Source organism: Lissotriton helveticus, chromosome 10 (assembly GCF_964261635.1).
Source record: "Lissotriton helveticus chromosome 10, aLisHel1.1, whole genome shotgun sequence".
Taxonomy (NCBI): domain Eukaryota; kingdom Metazoa; phylum Chordata; class Amphibia; order Caudata; family Salamandridae; genus Lissotriton; species Lissotriton helveticus.
The window spans coordinates 1205049700-1205072671 of NC_136071.1; the positions used below are offsets into that span (position 1 = coordinate 1205049700).

The 22972-nt window shown below is 49.8% G+C and overlaps 1 protein-coding gene across 1 annotated transcript in view; it reads left to right on the plus strand.

Moving 5' to 3' along the window:
• Window positions 1-736: 736 nt before the first annotated feature.
• Window positions 737-22972, plus strand: part of LOC144785692 (uncharacterized) — a 128620-nt gene continuing 106384 nt past the window's right edge. Inside the window, exon 1 of the mRNA XM_078664483.1 lies at window positions 737-873. The gene's annotated coding sequence lies outside the window, so the exon portion shown is untranslated. The remainder of the gene's footprint in view (window positions 874-22972) is intronic.

Here is a 22972-nt window from a genome sequence, read left to right on the forward strand (position 1 = left end):
TTTCAATCCGAATAACAGGTTCACATGTCCACCGCTCAAATTAATTTCATATTTCCCTATACTAATTACCCACTAATCGTCCTTGGGTTCTGGGGTAGTGTGATACTCGCCGAAAAAGTGCTTCGACACCTCGTCAGGGATAGCAAGCGCTATATAAATGCAAACCCTTCCCTTCCATCCCCCCACTATCCTTTTCCATAGAAATTACAGACTAACGTCCACCTCGCACATTACTTTCTTATTCGCTATACTAATTCACCACTAATCCTTCTTGGGTTCCGGAGTAGTATGCTACTTGCCAAAAAGCACTTTATTTAACAGCTCCCAGGGGTAGCAAGCGTTATATAAATGCAAACTTTCCCACCACTATCCTTCTCCATCTAAATAATAGTCTAACATATCCACCACTCAAATTTATTTAAAATTTCATTATACTAATTCACCACTAATACTTTTGAGTTCCGCAGTGACGTTCTTCTCGCCGTAAAAGCACTTTGAGGCCTCCTATGGGGTACTAAGCGCTATACATATGCAATTAAACTACAATTTGTGCTGTGGGAAAATCTTAAATTAATAAATAAAATGCAGCTTGTTGGCTCAGAAAAGTTAGCTCGTTGGGGTAGAGACTCCTCTGAAGGCCACTGGGGGGCGCTGCACCGCTGGGAGTGAGGGCCCAGGAGCCTCCATGCATCCCTCCGCCAGGGTGAAACCGCAGATGTCAGGTTTCAGGAACTTGTGGTGAGACAGCGAGGAACCAGGAAGAGACAGGGCGGGTCTGTCAGCAGCTGCAGGGACTCTCTGCGGAAGGAGACATCTGTGTGTGAAGAGGACAGAGCGAGAGAGAGAGGGTCTCCGCGCCCCCACCCATCTCAGGTGAGTGAGGCATGGTGTGTATTTACACCACACCGAGTCCTCGTGCACATCACACTCAGGTCTGACACCACATCACACACACCAGAGCACATCACACTCAGGTCTGACACCACATCACACAAACCAGAGCACATCACACTCAGGTCTGACACCACATCACACACAGCAGAGCACATCACACTCAGGTCTGACACCACATCACACACAGCAGAGCACATCACACTCAGGTCTGACACCACATCACACAAACCAGAGCACATCACACTCAGGTCTGACACCACATCACACACACCAGAGCACATCACACTCAGGTCTGACACCACATCACACAAACCAGAGCACATCACACTCAGGTCTGACACCACATCACACACAGCAGAGCACATCACACTCAGGTCTGACACCACATCACACACAGCAGAGCACATCACACTCAGGTCTGACACCACATCACACAAACCAGAGCACATCACACTCAGGTCTGACACCACATCACACACAGCAGAGCACATCACACTCAGGCCTGACACCACATCACACACAGCAGAGCACATCACACTCAGGCCTGACACCACATCACTCACAGCAGAGCACATCACACTCAGGCCTGACACCACATCACACACAGCAGAGCACATCACACTCAGGCCTGACACCACATCACACACAGCAGAGCACATCACACTCATGCCTGACACTACATCACACACAGCAAAGCGTGTCACACTCAGGCCTGACACCACATCACACAAACCAGAGCACATCACACTCAGGTCTGACACCACATCACTCACCATTACCAAGACAGGGTCTGGGCTCACTGGCAATAAGGACAAGCCTCAAATATATAGCTACAAACCAACACGAGCACCACTATTGCCGACCTATTTCTACTGGGATCCTAAGTTATCGCTCGAATTACTGAACAAAACAGTAACTCTCAGGGATTTCTTTTTCCAGAATAAATCCAATGATTTTTATTAATTTTGCATCAGACTCACCAATTAAATGGTCACAAATTTTTCTGTTTTTTGTGCAACACAATAATTTTTTAACTCCACATCACATATAAAAAGACATAATCATCCAACATAACGGCTATCACTCAAAACACTCATACACAACAGCACATCAATATATACAATGATCAATTATCTAGAACTGTACAACATTATTTACAATTTCATGGTTGAAGCGAACGTAGCACTGGAAAGTACAAATACAATGGTTTGTATGATTTAAATTCAATCCAATATTCCTAATGCTTGATAGGGGGGTCTACGCGTTTCGATAACCCCTTGGTGTGGGGAAATCTCATCAGGACCATGTGCCTCTTAGGTGCTCGGTTTTCTATTTTGGAAGATGTAAATAGATTTAAAGAACTACCGACGTTGACTGCAATGGCAGGAAGTGGAGATTTTTTGTGCGTGAAAGTCGACCGGAGGTGGATTCCGGGCTCTTGGCGGCGGTGCTTCCCGCTGCTGTTTGGCTTTGCAATAAAGATGAAGCTGACTAAATCAGGTTATCCACGCTGTCTGGCCTCTGACAGTCAATGCGGGGGCCAGCGCCAAATGTGCAATCTCCACTTCCTGCCATTGCAGTCAACGTCGGTAGTTCTTTAAATCTATTTACATCTTCCAAAATAGAAAACCGAGCACCTAAGAGGCACATGGTCCTGATGAGATTTCCCCACACCAAGGGGTTATCGAAACGCGTAGACCCCCCTATCAAGCATTAGGAATATTGGATTGAATTTAAATCATACAAACCATTGTATTTGTACTTTCCAGTGCTACGTTCGCTTCAACCATGAAATTGTAAATAATGTTGTACAGTTCTAGATAATTGATCATTGTATATATTGATGTGCTGTTGTGTATGAGTGTTTTGAGTGATAGCCGTTATGTTGGATGATTATGTCTTTTTATATGTGATGTGGAGTTAAAAAAGTATTGTGTTGCACAAAAAACAGAAAAATTTGTGACCATTTAATTGGTGAGTCTGATGCAAAATTAATAAAAAATCATTGGATTTATTCTGGAAAAAGAAATCCCTGAGAGTTACTGTTTTGTTCAGTAATTCGAGCGATAACTTAGGATCCCAGTAGAAATAGGTCGGCAATAGTGGTGCTCGTGTTGGTTTGTAACCACATCACACACAGCAGAGCACACCACATTCAGATCTGACACCACATCACACACAGAAGAGAACATCACACTCAGGCCTGACACCACATCACACACAGCAGAGCACACCACACTCAGGTCTGACACCACATCACACACAGCAGAGCACTTCACACTCAGGCCTGACACCACATCACACACAGCAGAGCACACCACATTCAGGTCTGACACCACCTCACACACAGCAGAGCACGTCACACTCAGGCCTGACACCACATCACATACAGCAGAGCACATTACACACAGGCCTGACACCACATCACACACAGCAGAGCACACCACACTCCGGTCTGACACCTCATCACACACAGCAGAGCACATCACACTCAGGCCTGACACCACATCACATACAGCAGAGCACATTACACACAGGCCTGACACCACATCACACACAACGGAGCACATCACACTCAGGCCTGACACCACAACACACACAGCAGAGCACATCACACACAGTAGAGCATATCACACTCATGCCTGACACCACATCACACACAGCAGAGCACATCACACTGGGGTCTGATACCACATCACACACAGCAAAGCACATCACACTCAGGTCTGACACCACACAGCAGAGCACACCACATTCAGGTCTGACACCACATCACACACAGAAGAGAACATCACACTCAGGCCTGACACCACATCACACACAGCAGAGCACACCACACTCAGGTCTGACACCACATCACACACAGCAGAGCACGTCACACTCAGGCCTGACACCACATCACTCACAGCAGAGCACGTCACACTCAGGCCTGACACCACATCACATACAGCAGAGCACATTACACACAGGCCTGACACCACATCACACACAGCAGAGCACGTCACACTCAGGCCTGACACCACATCACTCACAGCAGAGCACGTCACACTCAGGCCTGTCACCACATCACATACAGCAGAGCACATTACACACAGGCCTGACACCACATCACACACAACAGAGCACGTCACACTCAGGCCTGACACCACATCACTCACAGCAGAGCACGTCACACTCAGGCCTGACACCACATCACATACAGCAGAGCACATTACACACAGGCCTGACACCACATCACACACAGCAGAGCACACCACACTCCGGTCTGACAGCACATCACACACAGCAGAGCACGTCACACTCAGGCCTGACACCCCATCACACACAGCAGAGCACGTCACACTCAGGCCTGACACCACATCACACACAGCAGAGCACATTACACTCAGGCCTGACACCACATCACACTCATCAGAGCACACCACACTCATGTCTGACACCACACGCTGCAGAGCACACATCACACTCATACCCATCACAGCACACATCACAGTCATGACTGACACCACAAAAACACCCCTCGGAACACAAATCACTCATACTCCTCATAACACACATAAAACTCATCCAGGTTATATCTGTCACTACACCATACCTATCAGAACACACACTACACATCTCCAGGTCATGTCTGACCCAACACCATACCCATCAGATCACAAATCACACCCCTCCAGGTCATATCTGACACCACACCCTACCCATCAAAGCACATCACCCTCATGTCTGACACAACAACACACCCATCAGAACACATCACACTGATGTCTGACACCACATCACTCCCATCAGAACACACGTCACACCCCTCCAGGTCATGTCTGACACCACACCATACCTATCAGAACACACTCACACTCCTCCAAGTCGTGTCTGACACTACACCATACCCACTGGAACACACGTCACAGCTTGTCGTACACTGCAGTGAAACAATCTGTGCACAATGCACACATTACAGTACACAAACACTACACACTGAAGTGAACAGTACATAAAGCACAGTGCTTGCTACAGGCTGTGGCAGATACCACACGTATGCACTGTTACCATGAGCACATGCGTGACATTAGATCTTACACTGTAGAGTGCATCATGCATAACACCATGCGCTGAAATCTTTAGTACACGCGCTTGAATACCTGCACTATACATTGTAAACATATGTGTATGTACTGCAGGGACACCATTTATTCATTCTTCTTGGGTGGTCACCATCAGCACACACACCACAGTAAATCCCACATACATTACCACTCGCTGCATCATACACTGTGATTAGCAGTACACACATCATAGAGCAGACACCAGGTTTGATCTTTGGCATATACCAGTATACATTGTACAACTGAAGTGCTAATGCCAACCTGTCTGAACACACAAGAGGCACAGTAGTTTTGAATAGGTAGCCGTACATATACCATGCGTTGCAAATACGGACACATGCATATGACATTGGTAGGCTCCGAGGCCGATCCTTATGATCCTACTCCATCCACCGCACTAGTATTCCTAAAGTACGTTTAGCCCGGAGAGGCGGCCGATCCTTTCGGTTCTTGGGGGCCCAGGCTTGGAACAGGCTCCCACTTCCCCTTCGTTCTATTTGAGATCTCCCAGTCTTTAAGAAACACCTGAAAACGTGGCTTTTTAAAATCTAGCAACGTTCTACATCTCTTCTACCGCTTTGGCAGCTCCGGGACACTCATCTGAGTAGCCGTTTTGCGCTATAACAAATGTGTTTCATTCATTCATTCATTACTGTCATCAGCCATGCCTTCAAGCCATGCTGAGAGCGCGTGCCGCAGACACTCAGGGCCCGATTCACAAAGGTAAACTGAGACAAAAGTCTAACTTTACGACTTTCGATATTCACAAAGGGCATTTACGAGCAGTAAAGTTAGCGAGAGCTGCTGTATAAGCTCATTTTGTAAAACTACCATCCCGCTGCCCTCCTGCCTTGGGGTCCTGGGGGTGAAGCCCGGCTAGGGCAGCAGTGGCAGTGTGTCTGCTAGGCGTAGGCATGGGTGCGCCTTCAGGCGCTTTAATGGCAGGAGCATCACTTCTCGAGACGTGCGCCTGGAGTGAGGTTGGTGAGTGAACAGCTAGCTCAGGGATCCCGGATGTTACAGGAACAGAAGGGGTAGCGATCAGCTAACCACGCGAGACCCTGCAGAACGGAGGCAGCAGGGTGAACTGGACTGAAAGGGAAGGGGGGACAAAACAACTCCAGCAGTAGGCAGCGGGAGACTCCCAGGTATAGTCAGTGCTCGAAGTGGGGAAGATCCGAGGGGTACGAGGTGCATATACTTTTATAATTTTAGAAAAATACAACCCTCCCGCGCGGTTAATTCCTAGAGTTGAAATGCTTCAGCTGCAATATAAGGCTGGGGGTCTCCTGTGCTGTTAAACCGAGGAAGGGCAGACAGCTAAACAAGCCTTCCTGCCCTGGTGAAAGAGAGGGAAGGCAGACAGCTAAACAAGCCCTCCTGCCCGGGTGAAACCGAGAGAGGGCAGACAGCTAAACAAGCCCTCCTGCCCGGGTGAAACCGAGGGAGGGTAGACAGCTAAAAAAGCCTTCCTGCCAGGGTGCAGACAGCTAAACAAGCCTTCCTGCCAGGGTGCAGACAGCTAAACAAGCCTTCCTGCCTGGGTGAAACTGAGGGAGGGCAGACAGCTAAACAAGCCTTCCTGCCAGGGTGAAACCGAGGGAGGGCAAACAGCTAAACAAGCCTTCCTGCCCGGGTGAAACCGAGGGAGGACAGGCAGCTAAACAAGCCTTCCTGCCCGGGTGAAACCGAGGGAGGGCAGACAGCTAAACAAGCCTTCCTGCCCGGGTGAAACCAAGGGAGGGCAGACAGCTAAACAAGCCTTCCTGCCCGGGTGAAACCAAGGGAGGGCAGACAGCTAAACAAGCCTTCCTGCCCGGGTGAAACCAAGGGAGGGCAGACAGCTAAACAAGCCTTCCTGCCAGGGAGAAACCGAGGGAGGGCAGACAGCTAAACAAGCCTTCATGCCAGGGAGAAACAGGGAGGGCAGACAGCTAAACAAGCCTTCCTGCCAGGGAGAAATGGAGGGAGGGCAGACAGCTAAATAAGCCCTTCTGCCAGGGAGAAACCGAGAGAGGGCAGACAGCTAAACAAGCCTTCCTGCCCGGGTGAAACAGAGGGAGGGCAGACAGCTAAACAAGCCTTCCTGCCAGGGAGAAACCGAGGGAGGGAAGACAGCTAAACAAGCCTTCCTGCCCGGGTGAAACCGAGGAAGGGCAGACAGCTAAACAAGCCTTCCTGCCAGGGAGAAACCGAGGGAGGGAAGACAGCTAAACAAGCCTTCCTGCCCGGGTGAAACAGAGGGAGGGCAGACAGCTAAACAAGCCTTCCTGCCAGGGAGAAACCGAGGGAGGGCAGACTGCTAAACAAGCCATCCTGCCCGGGTGAAACTGAGGGAGGGCAGACAGCTAAACAAGCCTTCCTTCCAGGGTGAAACCGAGGGAGGGCAGACAGCTAAACAAGCCTTCCTGTCCGGGTGAAACCGGGAGGGCAGACAGCTAAACAAGCCTTCCTGCCCGCGTGAAACTGAGGGAGGGCAGACAGCTAAACAAGCCTTCCTGCCAGGGTGAAACCGAGGGCGGGCAGACAGCTAAAGAAGCCTTCCTGCCCGGGTGAAACCGAGGGAGGGCAGACAGCTAAACAAGCCTTCCTGCCCGGGTGAAACCGAGGGAGGGCAGGCAGCTAAACAAGCCTTCCTGCCCGGGTGAAACCAAGGGAGGGCAGACAGCTAAACAAGCCTTCCTGCCCGGGTGAAACCAAGGGAGGGCAGACAGCTAAACAAGCCTTCCTGCCCGGGTGAAACCAAGGGAGGGCAGACAGCTAAACAAGCCTTCCTGCCAGGGAGAAACCGAGGGAGGGCAGACAGCTAAACAAGCCTTCATGCCAGGGAGAAACAGGGAGGGCAGACAGCTAAACAAGCCTTCCTGCCAGGGAGAAATGGAGGGAGGGCAGACAGCTAAATAAGCCCTTCTGCCAGGGAGAAACCGAGAGAGGGCAGACAGCTAAACAAGCCTTCCTGCCCGGGTGAAACAGAGGGAGGGCAGACAGCTAAACAAGCCTTCCTGCCAGGGAGAAACCGAGGGAGGGAAGACAGCTAAACAAGCCTTCCTGCCCGGGTGAAACCGAGGAAGGGCAGACAGCTAAACAAGCCTTCCTGCCAGGGAGAAACCGAGGGAGGGAAGACAGCTAAACAAGCCTTCCTGCCCGGGTGAAACAGAGGGAGGGCAGACAGCTAAACAAGCCTTCCTGCCAGGGAGAAACCGAGGGAGGGCAGACTGCTAAACAAGCCATCCTGCCCGGGTGAAACTGAGGGAGGGCAGACAGCTAAACAAGCCTTCCTGTCCGGGTGAAACCGGGAGGGCAGACAGTTAAACAAGCCTTCCTGCCCGCGTGAAACTGAGGGAGGGCAGACAGCTAAACAAGCCTTCCTGCCCGGGTGAAACCGAGGGCGGGCAGACAGCTAAAGAAGCCTTCCTGCCCGGGTGAAACCGAGGGCGGGCAGACAGCTAAAGAAGCCTTCCTGCCCGGGTGAAACCGAGGGAGGGCAGACAGCTAAACAAGCCTTCCTGCCCGGGTGAAACCAAGTGCAGATTCCTGGTAATAGTTTACTGTACCGTACAAAAGAACTGACCTAACTGTCACCTGTGGTGCATGATGGGAACAGAGTTCTCTCGTAGAATGAGCCCTAGGTCTACCTGATAAAGACTTGTGGGCTGATAAATATATATGATAAATAAACCATATTTCATCCAACATCATAAAACAGCCACTCACTGCATCATACACTGTGATTAGCAGTACAAACATTATAGAGCAGACGCCAGGTTTGATCTTTGGCATATACCAGTGTACATTGTACAACTGAAGTGCTAATGCCAACCTGTCTGAACACACAAGAGGCACAGTAGTTTTGAATAGGTAGCCGTACATATACCATGCGTTGCAAATACGGACACATGCATATGACATTGGTAGGCTCCGAGGCCGATCCTTATGATCCTACTCCATCCACCACACTAGTATTCCTAAAGTACGTTTAGCCCGGAGAGGCGGCCGATCCTTTCGGTTCTTGGGGGCCCAGGTTTGGAACAGGCTCCCACTTCCCCTTCGTTCTATTTGAGATCTCCCAGTCTTTAAGAAACACCTGAAAACGTGGCTTTTTAAAATCTAGCAACGTTCTACATCTCTTCTACCGCTTTGGCAGCTCCGGGACACTCATCTGAGTAGCCGTTTTGCGCTATAACAAATGTGTTTCATTCATTCATTCATTACTGTCATCAGCCATGCCTTCAAGCCATGCTGAGAGCATGTGCTGCAGACACTCAGGGCCCGATTCACGAAGGTAAACTGAGACAAAAGTCTAACTTTACGACTTTCGATATTCACAAAGGGCATTTACGAGTAGTAAAGTTAGCGAGAGCTGCTGTATAAGCTCATTTTGTAAAACTACCATCCCTCTGCCCTCCTGCCTTGGGGTCCTGGGGGTGAAGCCCGGCTAGGGCAGCGGTGGCAGTGTGTCTGCTAGGCGTAGGCATGGGTGCGCCTTCAGGGCGCTTTATTATTATTATTATTATTATTATTAAGGAGTTTTATACCGCGCCTGGTTACCCTTGGGCATCCCCGCGCTTATCCAGAGAGAGACGCCATGACACGCGACACAGGAATTAAGCAGGAAACAGGTGGGTTTTTAACAGCTTGCGAAAGCGTAAGAAGCTTGTTTCCGAGCGCAAGTGCAGAGGAAGGGAGTTCCACAAGATGGCCACGTTGATGGAAAATCTTCTGCCACCAGTTCTTACCTTCCTTGCCCTCATGACCTGCAACATGTGTTGATGGTCTGAACGGAGGGAACGGGAAGCCTTATAAGATTGAACTATGTCCCGTAGGATAGGTGGGCCTTTCCCCTGCAAGGTTTTATGGGCCATACAAAGTGCCTTGAATTTCACCCTCTCCCTAACCGGGAGCCAGTGCAGCGCCTTCAGCGCAGGTCGGGCAGACTGACGCATGGGAAGGTCCATCAGGAGCCTAGCGGCCGCATTCTGCACTTGCTGCAGTTTATTTAGGGTGGACTCTGGAGCCCCCAGAAACAACGCGTTACTAAAGTCCAGCCAAGAGATGATGAGCCCCTGGATGAGTAACCTCCTAGAGGCCACTGGGAGGAGAGGTAAGATCTTCCGGGCTGATCAGAGCAGACCAAAGCACACGCCTGTGGTCTTTTTAGCGTGTGTCTTAAAAGAAAGGTCCTGCTCCAACCACACCCCCAAGCTCTTGATCTCCTGTTTGGGGGTGGGAGCCGCTCCCAGGCAGCTAGGCCAGCTGCTCGGAGATAAGGAGGGAGGAGAATTCCCCAGCATCATCAGTTCCGTTTTGGAGCCGTTAAGCTTGAGTGCTGAGCTACACATCCACGTGAAGATCCTATCCAAACACGTGTGCAGCCAGTCGGGATGGTAAGCCGACTGGGGAAGCCCTACCACCAGCTGAGTATCATCAGCATAGCTGATAATCTTGATACCCAGGGGCAGTATCACACTCTCCAGGGGGGCCATATAAATGTTAAATAAAGTAGGGCTCAACGATGAGCCCTGTGGCACACCACACTGGAGAGGGACCGATGATGATCTCGTGGCCTTCCCACACCTCAAACGACCGGCCATCCAAAAAGGACGCAAACCACTTCAGGGCCATCCCAGAGACCCCCACCCCCGACAGCCGTTGAAGAAGCACCTGATGGTCTACGGTGTCAAATGCCGCACTGAGGTCCAGGAGGATCACTGCCACCGATCCCCCTGAATCCAAAATGCTCCTGGCATTCTCCACGACTGCCAGCAGGGCAGTATCAGTCCCCTGACCGGGGCGAAAGCCCGTTTGGGAGTCACCCAGAAGGGAGTCGGACTCCAGGAAGCGCGAGAGGCGACGATTCACCAACTTCTCCGCCACCTTGCTAAGACCGGGGAGCAGGGAAATAGGCCTAAAGTTGGCAAGGTCAGCGGGGTCCAAGTTAGGCTTCTTCAAGAGAGCCTTGACAACCGCTCCCTTCCAACTAGGGGGCACCACTCCTTGGGTAAAAGATACATTTATCACATCCGTCACTGGGCCACCGATGGTGGGGGCTACCTGCTTAAGATATTTCATAGGTGCAGGGTCTTTGGGGGAACCACTTTTCATGGTCATTAGAACTGTGAGAACTTCTTCCACAGTGACAGGGCCTAAAGAAACCAACCCCGCTGGCCGCACCCTGGGCTGAGACTCTGGGTTACCACCAGAGGGGGTCTCCTCGGCTAGCCGAGGGAGAGATGCCAAGATGTTATCTATTTTGGTTTTAAAGAAGGAGGCAAGTTCGGAGCATTTCTCACGGGGGTCATCGTGAATGACCTGAGGGTCGGGAGTTTTAAGGAGTTCTTTGATGACCCTAAACGATTCTTTTGAGGAGTTGGCCGCAGAGCCTATTCTCTCCTCAAAGAACACAGATTTAGCTACCCGAATAGCAGATTTGTAGGTACTAAGAGCCGCCCGATATTCTCTCCGGCTCGTTTCGCTCCAATCTTTCCTCCAGGTCCGCTCCAACCGCTTGCAGCCCTTCCTCAAAGTTCTCAGCTCCAATGTGTACCAGGGCGCAGATCCCACTCTCTTACCCCTGGTAAGTTGTTTCTTCTTGGGGAGGAGAGCATCAAGCGAGTTGGTGAGCCAGATGTTTAGTTTCTCATCGGCAACTAACGGGTTGGACCCAAGGGGAGGCCGGGACGCCTCCAGATGTACCGCCCAGGTATCCACTGGGAGCCTGGACCAGGCTCTTTCAACGGTGTATACCCTGGGGGCCGATGCAACTGGGACATCAAACTGCCACTGGGCAGGCACCATAAAATGGTCTGTCCAAGGCAGAGCCAGCGCTGGAAGTGCTTTAAGGCAAGCAGAGTTTGAAAATATGGGATCCAACAAGTGGCCCTTCCCATGTGTAGCACCCGAATTAGCCAAGTTGATCCCAAAAGCTTTGAGATCGCCTTGCAGATCTACTCCCAGGGAGTTGGAAGGGTCATCGAAGTGGATGTTAAGATCCCCCAAAGCTACAAAGTTACCAGTGGAAGAGGCAAGGAGCACAGCTGAATCTAGGAAGGAGTTAAGAAAATTTCCCAAGGTCCCGGGTGGACGATAGATCAGAAGGCCCGTCAAAGACGCAGTGGGTGACAGGCGAAGAGAGAACTGACAGCTCTCGCAGTCGCTCATCCCTCCGTCCTGAATGTTACAAACTAGCGAATCCCTATAAAGGATGGCAATTCCTCCTCCCCTCCCCACAGGCCTATCAAAATGTGTGATAAAAAAACCAGAAGGGAGAGCTCTAACCATATCGGGGCCCGAGCAGGAGGAAATCCAGGTCTCTGTTAAAAATAACACATCCAGCTTGTGGTCCAAAATAAGGGAGTTAATTTCTGTGGCATGACTGGGTAGAGACCGACAATTCAACAAAGCTATAGAAAGCACCAATTTATCAGGGGTCGGACCCCGACCCACAGTACATGTCCCGCAAGGCAGGAACGGTTGTCCACCCTCGTGGACATATCTACATGTGGGGGGTTTCGAAGACCGCCAAGACATAAGTTCCTCCCTCCTATACCCAATACGAGTATAACGCGGTACCAGAGGGGCGGGCATAGCGACCAGCCCTGAGCCCGTCTGGGCCCGGACGGGCACAGACGGGCTAAACTCTGGCGTAACTCCGGCGTCAGTCCGGCGTCCCCGCTGCGCGTGGCCGCTGCGCGTAAGCATGGCTTCCTAAGTAGTCTCCAAACGAAATGGAGAGAGGACTTGCTGGCGCGCTGGGACCCACTCACCCAAGATGGCCGCCGCGAGTCAGGGGCGAAGGACCCGCAAAACGCGGTGAATTCCCACAATTACAGTGCAGGTGTGATGGCAGAGGTGGGGGTATGCGAGGCCAGGCAGGTAAGACCAGGGAATAACTCTTAAAACAAATTTTTAAATCAGATACAAAACGGGTAGTTAAAAACAGAAGCTGCCACAAAACAAGCGCTGCATGGATAGCGCTCGCGCTGGAATAGCTTTAATGGCAGGAGTAGCACTTCTCGGCACGTGCGCCTGGAGTGAGGTTGGTGAGTGAACAGCTAGCTCAGGGATCCCGGATGTTACAGGAACAGAAGGGGTAGCGATCAGCTAACCACGCGAGACTCTGCAGAACGGAGGCAGAAGGGTGAACTGGACTGAAAGGGAAGGGGGGACAAAACAACTCCAGCAGTAGGCAGCAGGAGACTCCCAGGTATAGTCAGTGCTCGAAGTGGGGAGGATCCGAGGGGTACGAGGTGCACATACTTTTATAATTTTAGAAAAACACAACCCTCCCGCGTGGTTAATTCCTAAATGCATTCCAAAATACTTCAGCTGCAGTATAAGGCTGGGGGTCTCCTGTGCTGTGAAACCGAGGGAGGGCAGACAGCTAAACAAGCCTTCCTGCCAGGGAGAGACGGAGGGAGGGTGTGAGAAGTTGGCCTGATATGCAGTGCTCACTATTCTAGTGATCACTATGTATCAGTCCAAACAACCCTTATTGATGATTGGTTGTAAGTCAACCTTATAGACCAGCTATCCTAGTAGCATGGATACGAGCAGTCTAAGGCTAAGACTCTAGAGGGCGTGTTAAGCCAGCTGTTTTACCATCACATTACCCCTTGAACACCAAGTGAAAGGACACCACACAAGTTGTTATCAAAAATAAAGTATATTTATTTATAACAGGACTACCCTGGCTCTTTATGAGACAGGGAGCTAAGCACACAACAAAACTCTTAAAGAATTACTGAAAGTCGCACAATTTACACAAATGCCCGAGGGGCACGAAAAACCATATACACAAGAAGTGGAATGCGAATTAGTAGCAGGTAAGTAACTATTCTCATAGACTTTAGAATCGCTAGGCCTGCAATACTAAACACTTAGATTAGGAGCAGGAGGCCTGTGGACGTCGTGTGCAGAGTGGGAACTCTCACGCGTAAGGCGGGAAAAAGTCTATGGAGGCTAGTAAAAACAAAGTTACTGTTCTCGGGCGAACCCGACTAGGTGGGTCGAAAACGGGAGTGGATCTGAACACTTAGGGTGTTGGACATGCTGGAGCACCGGGGTACTTAGTTTACCTAGCCCAGGGGCTGCGGCTGCATAGGGTTGAAGTTGCGTTGGAAACCCTCGTTGAAGAACCAGGAGCCTGAAGGAAGAAGTTGCTGGCAGGCGGCCAGTGAAGAAAGTTCGTGGAGATCCAAGCCTGGATCAGGGAAGAATAAGACCTGAAAGCAGAGGGGACCAAGTTCTGCATCACTAGCCAGTGATTTAGGTGGGCACCAGGGTGGCACCGGACGAAGTCACCTCGACCAGGTGAGTGGGCGCTGCTGGGCTCTGCAGTCTCTCGGACCAGGAGGCGTTGTCGGCGACCAGGATGGAGGTGCGAGCTGTCCCACGAAGATATCTGCTTCTGACGTTGCTGGACCCAGGATTGGGCAACAAGTCTTGGCAAATGCAAGGCCCACGCGGTGGACCTAAAATGGCGTCTTGAGTGGACCAGGAGGGTCCAGGGTGCTCCTCTGTTGGAGGGGAGCAAGGGCCAGTCTGGATCAACCAGACCAGTGGTGTTTGTCGTCGTGGAGCGTCGTAAAAGGGCCACTAGCCAAGGGCAAGTGACCTGGACAACGCGGTGAGCAGCAAAGAGCAGAAGGGCCCCACGCAGATCTCGTGGATGCAGGGGGGCTGAACTTCGGTGCTGGAGCTGCTCAGGGTCGGGGCTTCTTATACCCCAAAGCACTCGGTCGAGGGTCACTCGGTGGTCGTGCTGAACAAGCGTCGTGCAGTTCTGAAGATGGCCAGTCCCTCGAGGTCTCGTCGCACCCACGGATCACAGCTGGGCTGATGATGTAGGTTGAGGTCAGAGGTGCCAGGGAAGCCGGTTCTCGTCGTGCTGGAGCAGTCTTGATCCGAAGGAGAGACTGGCAACAAACCGCGATGCTTGGTTGGTGCCTGCTGCTGCAGGGTGACTACTCCTTAGTCACAAGGGAGAAATCTTGAGAAGAGTCTTGAGTTCTTCGTGCAGAAGGTCGGTTCAGGATTCAAAGATTGATCTAATTTGGAAGGGGGCCTGCTCCTACCTTTATCCTGCAAAAGGGGGCTGGCACGCGACTAAGTCCTGCCCTATGGGTGGGACTAGGAGGGGGGTGGTTACACCCCTCTCCTTTGGCGGGCTTTCCCCAGCTCAGGGTCTGGTGTGCCCCTGGAACTGGTTCAAGCCGGCCTGTGCACAGTGAGCACCGGGGTGCCACTTGCAGTCACCTTCCTCTAAAGCCCTGCCTACCTAGGATACACAAAATCCTGTCTGGGACGGTGCTGGCACCGCCCCTGACAGGAAACCCTTTGTCCTTGCCTCCTGCGCTGGGAGGACTCCCAGCAGCAGGAGGGCAGACTTGTGTCTCGGTGGCAGCATCCATTTTGTGGAGCTAAGGCTCTGTCTGACTTTAACCGGGGTTACAGGTTACCAACATGTCGTGTCCCTCTAGAAGGGTGGAATGCTAACCCCGTCGGCAGAATTGGCGAGGGGTTAGTATTCCAATTCGTATGCCACCTTACTCGACATGTTTTGATAAAGCGATACCAGAGTTGGCATATAACCGCGAGGATTATATAATGCACTTAAGAGTATATGGTACGCGTTATCATGAAACAGCTATTAGGACTTGGTTCCGCAAGCTGAAAACGGGCTCAGCTCATGCCAGAGCACCATCTCACATTATTCCAAGCACCCTGCCTTCAGGATTGTTAAGGCCTGCCATAGGAGTGACTGATAGGAATATATGTGTCCATTTTAGGGTTAGATATAGGAATACTATATCTAAAGCAAAGGGTGATTACACCACCTTGCCCCAGCTGTCGTGCAGCCAGTTGTGTCAGATTTGGATGGCCAGCCAGGGGTGGCATAATACATGCTGCAGCCCCTGGTAGGCCCTGGGTACACCTATGCCCTGGGTACCTAAGGTACACTGTACAGGGACTGATAAGGTGACTCAGTATCCAATTAGATATGTACCTAAGGTACATGGAATCCATTTTAACAGAGAGAGCAGTGGGCCTGGGGTCCTGAATAGCAGGGCCCCAGGTCAACTAAGTCAGAAAACCAGCAAAACACCAGGCAAAAAGTTGGGGGCAACCATAGTCAGGGATCTACCTTCCTACATAACCCCCCCCCCCCCAAACGAAAGGAGATAAGGCTATCCTTGCCAGGTAAGCCTATATTTCCTGAGTGGCCATATAAGGAAGTACCAGCACTGGCATGGTTACCCCCTCTCTCATGGTCCACTAAGCAATCCCTCACCCTAAGGGTATCTGAGGGTCTCCACCATAGGGAATCTCTACCTGTGGTGTGTTTTGTCAAAGAAAAAGGCTGGTGCTGAAATTAAGTACTGAAGTGAGACTCCACTAATGTTGGGCTCAACTTCCTCCAATCATTATCCACCATAGAGGCCTTTCTTTCCAAGACTGAGTTGTTTTGAGCTCTCAGGGTCAACCTCTGGCTACCTACAGCTGGAGGTTGGGTCCCTCTGTTTGGCTTACTGGAGGGACAGGTCAGGTCTGGGGCCCTCAGGTCCCAAGTTTGGCTGTGCCCAGCAGTGTCCATCTGGGGGAGGTCCCTAACTAATTTTAAGGGGGATCCCTCAGGAGTGTGTTTTATTTTCACTTGGCTAGGTCTGCTAGCTTCAGTGCCCTTAATCTGCTGATTGGGGAATTCTTTTGGACAGGGGGCCCTTTGGGGTCCAACACTGGCCTCCCTGACCTCTACAGCCCTGGGCTGACTGAGGCAGGGTAGAGAGGGGCAGGTTCCCTGCTCCAGACTGGGTCCCACCTTGGAAGGGTCCACTGACATCAGAGGCTCTGCCAGGCTAGGCCTGACTACCTCTGTGGCAGTTTCTTCACAAGGGGTCGGATCAGTTCCCTGAGGAGGCTGATCCTTTCCTAAAGTCTGGTGGGAGGGAGATTTCTCTTCCTCCTCAATGCTCTCTGTCTGAGTGGAGTGATCCATAGTTTCAGGCTTCACAACACTATCATCTGTCTGAGTTTGAGCTGTGGCCATCACAACTCTCCCAACCTTTTCAGGAGGGGGCTCAGTTTGGGTGTGGGCTGTGACCATCACAGCCTTGACAACCTGTTCTGGGAAGGAAGTTGTCTGAGATTGGGTTGTGACTGGCACAACCCTCCTGACCTGTTCAGGGAGGACATCTTGGACTGGGGCTGTGGCTATCACTGCCCCACTAACCTTACCATGGAGGTTTACCATTTTAGAATGGGTTTCTTGCTCTACTTCAGCCCAGGCTGAGAGCTCTAAATCATTCCCCAGTAGGCAATCTACAGGCAGGTTTGGTGACACTGCCACTCTCTTGTGGCCAGTGACACCTCCCCAGCTGAGATTAACCACTGCCATGGGATGATCTCTCTGTACTCCATCAATATTGGTCACCTGGTATGTGGCACCAGGTAAAAGTTGCCTTGAGGGGACTAGGCTCACAGTCACCATGGTGATGCTAGCCCCTGTGTCTCTATAGGCCTCAACTTTTATACCATTGATGAGGGGTTCCTGTCTGTACTTGCCCAAAGTGTTGGGACAAGTTGTGAAGTTGGCAAACCCCATGCCAGTCTCACAGACAAGAGTATCTAAGTTTGGGGACCTGGTTAGGCCAGAGTCCCCAGGAACTCCCAAAGTAAATGCACCCAAATTCTTGGGGGCACTCCCACCACCTGGGGGATTACTACTAGTAGTAACAGGAGGTTTGGGAATGTTACTTGGGGGTATGTTCTCCTTATTGTTGTTCTTTGGGCAACTGCTGTCAGTTTTCAAATGACCCACCTGTTTACAGGGATAACAATAAGGTTTCTTCTGGTTATTAGAAGGATTCTGGGACCCACCCCCCTCAGAGGATTTTTGGGGCCCTGATGTGGTTTGATCTGTAGATTTATTCCCACCCTTCTCTTGAGGCTTGGTTGATTCCTTTTTCTGGTCACCACCTTGGTTCTTGGGCCTAATCCTGCTTCTGACCCATTTGTCTGCCCTCTTACCCAATTCTTGTGGAGAGGTCAGATCAGAGTCTACCAGGTGCTGGTGTAATAACTGGTTCTGACAATTATTTAAGACTTGCTCTCTCATAATTAGATTATACAATCCTTTGAAATCAGTAACCTTACTACCCAGTAGCCAGCCTTCCAAAGCCTTAGTGGCACAATCAACAAAGTCAGACCAGTCCTGAGACTGAGTTTTCTGGGTGTCTCTGAACAGCAACCTGTACTGCTCAGTTGTGTGGTAAATAAATAATTAATTACCGGTACTATTTTTGAATACATTAATAATAACAGATAGCTCAATAAATAAGAGGCAGGATCCGAGGAATCTGAGTCTAACAGGCTTTAATCAGGCATAAGGGAAGGGACAGGATCGGGACAGCCTGAAATAGAATGGCATAGAAGGCAGCTGCAACGTCTCATTAACAGTACAAGGTATATATAGTAAAACATCACAATTACATTACATACAGTAGGCGTAACAAGTGACAAGCGTAAGATAAGAACACATGGGCGTGAAAAGAAGGCGTGCACAGGGCGTGCACGTAGACATGTGATGAGAACGTCACGGAAGTGTCATGAAGTGGGTGGATACATGGAGGGGGCTACCTGAGCAGCTGGAACCTTTAACCTAGTGGTGCACGCAAACGGACAATGACGTGTTACCGGGGAGAACTGGGGGCTCTGACTTCTGCACTAGAAGAGGAGACTAAAGTCTGCGGTGTCAGGACGACATGTACCTATAGCATATCTGGTATCTGGTGTTTGGAGTACATGTTGATAGAATCTAAAAGTTATCAGGGTAAAGGCTACTTGACACTAAGGCTGGTGCATGCATATATTCTACATGTATTGCGTGTGCTATGAATCTTCTATGGATATTAATACAGTAATTCACTTGCATGGAGACAGAAAGACTAGACTATAGCTGAAGCTGTTTATGCGGTTCGTTAGCTTAGGAATGTGAAGACGAAGAGCTGAACTGATAACTGGAGGCATAACATATTCTTGGCAGACAGGCAGGCAGAGCCAGGCCGGGCACCGCGCTGCGCGGCAGGAAGTAAGTGAAGGGTCAGGGATGCAGGTGGGGGCTGCATCGCTCCTCGGAGTGGGTTCAGGAGACAGGAGCTTGAATCTGGTGTCCGGGCCCTTTCGAGGCCTAGAAACGGGGACAATTCAATGAATTAACGTGCACACTGTAAAACGTGGCAACATAGGCCTAATACTCGTTGCTTTCACGAGAACTGGAAACTGGCATACTAGAGTTGGACACAACTATAATTGCGTCTTTAATCGATCATAGGGGGATATATGCATATCGATCATGCACATATAACATAGGATGGGGAACACGTAGGCACATATAACAAGGCAAAATTCAATTTTCCTCATTCCCTCCTTGTGCCCTACGTTTCCATCAGGAAACATCAATATTCATGAGACCATCTATCTGTTCATAGAGCATCATTTGCTCGTCTCGAATTGTCTTGGAACGGGACTTTGGACTTGGAATACAAGAGGTAGCACACAAGCCGCAAATCGCAGGGCCACATTGTAAACAGAGACAGCAACTGAATATGATCATTACTGCTATACCTAGGAATGACAATACTTTCCATCCCCAGGCAGATATTATACTCCAGAGCCAACCGGACCATGTCCAGGTGCCTGGATTCTGGTGTAACTGATGGGCAATCTTATGAAGTCTGGTTATAGCTGAATAAACAGACAGTGCGTTATTAGGAATGAAAATGCAGCAACTAGATCCGATGACTCTACAAGCTCCTCCCCTATCGGCCAGTATGACGTCAAGGACGAGACGATTTTGGAGCACGACAAATCTCATAGCAGATTGTTCTTCAGTTAAGTTACCTAGAGCGGAAGTAGTCTCATTCACTACTGCTTCAAGGGTTCTAGTTAGCCTACGTATTAACTTACTATTCTGGACAGGACCTATGAAGAAGAAGAAACCTTTATTGAAATCTTGATATTGTTCTAAGGCAGTTTCAGTTTGATCGACAATTGGGGACTCGGTCTCCCTTCTATGTCTAACGTGTACTAGATGTGTGTTTCTGTGATAATCGGATGGGGCTAGGAAAACTGGTGGCAGTAGGAAGGCAATGTAACATGTTCCATCCCAATCTAGGGGCAGACGAACATATGCGGTCTGACCACACACAAAATAAGAATGACGTGAGGCTTTGAAAGTAGATTTCCCACTGTCACTATACTCGACCATAGTAGTACAATCACTATGTCCCACATGTATTGTACCATTCTTTCTGACACATAATTCGCCTTTCACTGGTAGAACTGTAATAGCAGGTAAATCTGGAGCAGTCTCGGACTGAACATTCAAAACCATGAAATTCGAGGAATAATTACCTAGATCATATACTTCATTTTCTAGATCTAACCCTGTTCTATGGGAAAGACCTTCCTTGTCTGGGAAACATGTTCTATTCAGAAGGGACATATCATTTGAGGATGACGTTAACGTGGACCATGCTCCACACGAACCATTGTGTGAAAATGGACAAGGAAAGAGTGGCAGCACTCCCTTCGGTGTCTGGAAAGGGGGGAGTCGACCACACACCCAACAATTGGTGGCATTGCTGGTCTGGTGTGAATAGTGTAACATACGGATAAACGTATTATTGCGCATGGCAAGACGATAGGATAACTCGTGAGGAGGCAGGTCACTAAAAGTGTGCTCTACTGTAACATTAGAAGAAAAATGTACATGTGAATTAATAGGAAAACATAAATGTAAGGCATAACTTATGCAGGTAACCATAAGACTCAGAAATGTCATAAATACTAGAGTAATAATGCATCTACTTCGAAGATTCTTTTGATAACGTATTCTCTTAGAGTTTCGACTAACTCTCTCACTGTGTGGGTCTATCTCATACATGTCAGGAACCTGTCTAACCGTTTCACCCGAGAGGGACTTAGACAATTAAACTGGCTGACTTACTAGACCTTAATTTTTCTTTATACTCCTGCTGCGGAGTTTTCTCTAACAGGGGAAGTTTAGATTCAGTGTCTGGGCAGTCCTTGAGAACGGGGCAGTCTTTGAAAAAAGTTTTTGGTCTGAGTCCATGAAATCGCTTTACATGACTGGAGTGCAACCACCCCTTCCGTCCTTCGATCTTGATGGCCGTCCTTGTTGTTAGTAGGACAAGTCTTGGCTCCTTCCAACGGGGCTCCAGCGGACTTGAACGATCAAAATTCCTCACGAGGACTAGGTCGCCTGGTATGACCTCGTGCGGTTTCACTTCGGTGTTGTCTGGAAAAGCAGCGGCAACCTGTGAACGACAAGAGAGTAGTGCAGACATCAAGGAAGCCAGGTAATCTGTCAGCATATTACTGTCAACATCAGTTATTTTACGGGGCCTAGGTGTACCCCACATGTTTGGAGGACGACCGAACACTACCTCATAAGGAGACAGACCTGAACGGGAGTGAGCGACCATTCTCATATAGAAAAGGGCGACTGGCAGTGCTACCATCCAATCTACGCCTTTCTCTGCGCATACTTTGGCAATGCGGATTTTCAGGGTCTGATTATGTCTCTCTACGAGGCCAGCTGCCTCAGGATGTAGTACACAATGGAACTTCCACTGGTACCCTAACAGAAGAGATACTTGTTTCATGAGCTCGGATGAGAATGGCTGGCCGTTATCTGAATACACGACCCTAGGCAATCCATAGCGGGGGAAAAACTCACGAACCAACTGCCTGGCAGTGGTCGCAGCAGTGTAATCTGGAACTGGGTATGCTTCTGTCCACCTGGACAAAGCGCATACAACTACGAGGACATACTTGAAACCTCGACATCGATCCATCTGGATATAATCCATCTGGAGGACTTCAAAAGGGTGGTCAGGAGGATGGAATCCACCTTGTTCCACCGGGACACCTTTACCTGGATTGAACTGACAACATATCATGCAGGTACGCACTTTCTGCTTCGCTGCTGCTCGTAAATGCTTGTTAAACCAAAGGTTCTGAATACTGTCTAACATGGCTTTTTCTCCTAGGTGTGCTGGACTATGTGCGGTGTTAATAATGACTTGAACCATAGAGTCGGGGAGAAACCAAGTGGCTTTTCCCTTCGTCAACCATCCTTGATCTGTCTGGACCCCTCCTTGTTCAGACCATTTCTTGATTTCATCGGGAGTAGCGTGTGACTGTATATCTAGTACGTCTTGTGTAGGGTCCTTAACTGTCATACAAGTCGTCTGATCTGGAATGTCTGTCTGTGTCGGGTTAACTGGAATGTCTGGAGTCTGAGCTGTAAGCTTGGCTGTTCGATCTGCTAGATCGTTACCCTGGGAAAATGATGTCAGTGGCTTTCGTATGTGCCTTGCACTTCATGATAGCGATAGCTGTCGGTAAATGTATTGCATCTAACAGAGCTTGAATGAGGGGGCCATGCTGAATCTTGGTTCCATGAGAAGTCATGAAACCTCTTTCTTGCCAGAGTACTCCGAAGTCGTGTACGACTCCGAATGCATAACGTGAATCTGTATATATATTTACTTTCAGGTTCTTAGCTCGTATGCAGGCTTGAGTCAGAGCGACGAGCTCTGCTGCTTGAGCAGACAGGGTGTCAATACGATGTGTTTCTATAACTTCAGTGTCAGTAGTCACTGCATACGCGGCTACTAACTCTCCTGTACTTGTTCTCATACATGAACCATCCACATAAAGTGTCAGGTCAGGATCAGGTAATGCAATGTCTGTCAAGTCTTGTCTTGGCTTTGTCATGGTGTTAACAACTTCCACACAGTCATGTGTGGCAGGATTCAAAGTAACTGAGGGTAACAGTGTAGCGGGATTTAAAATGTTGCAGCGTCTGATTTCTATGTGTGGCTGAAACAATGTCAGTTCATATCCTGTTAAACATGCAATTGTCAAGTGCTGAGTCTGTGTTCGGT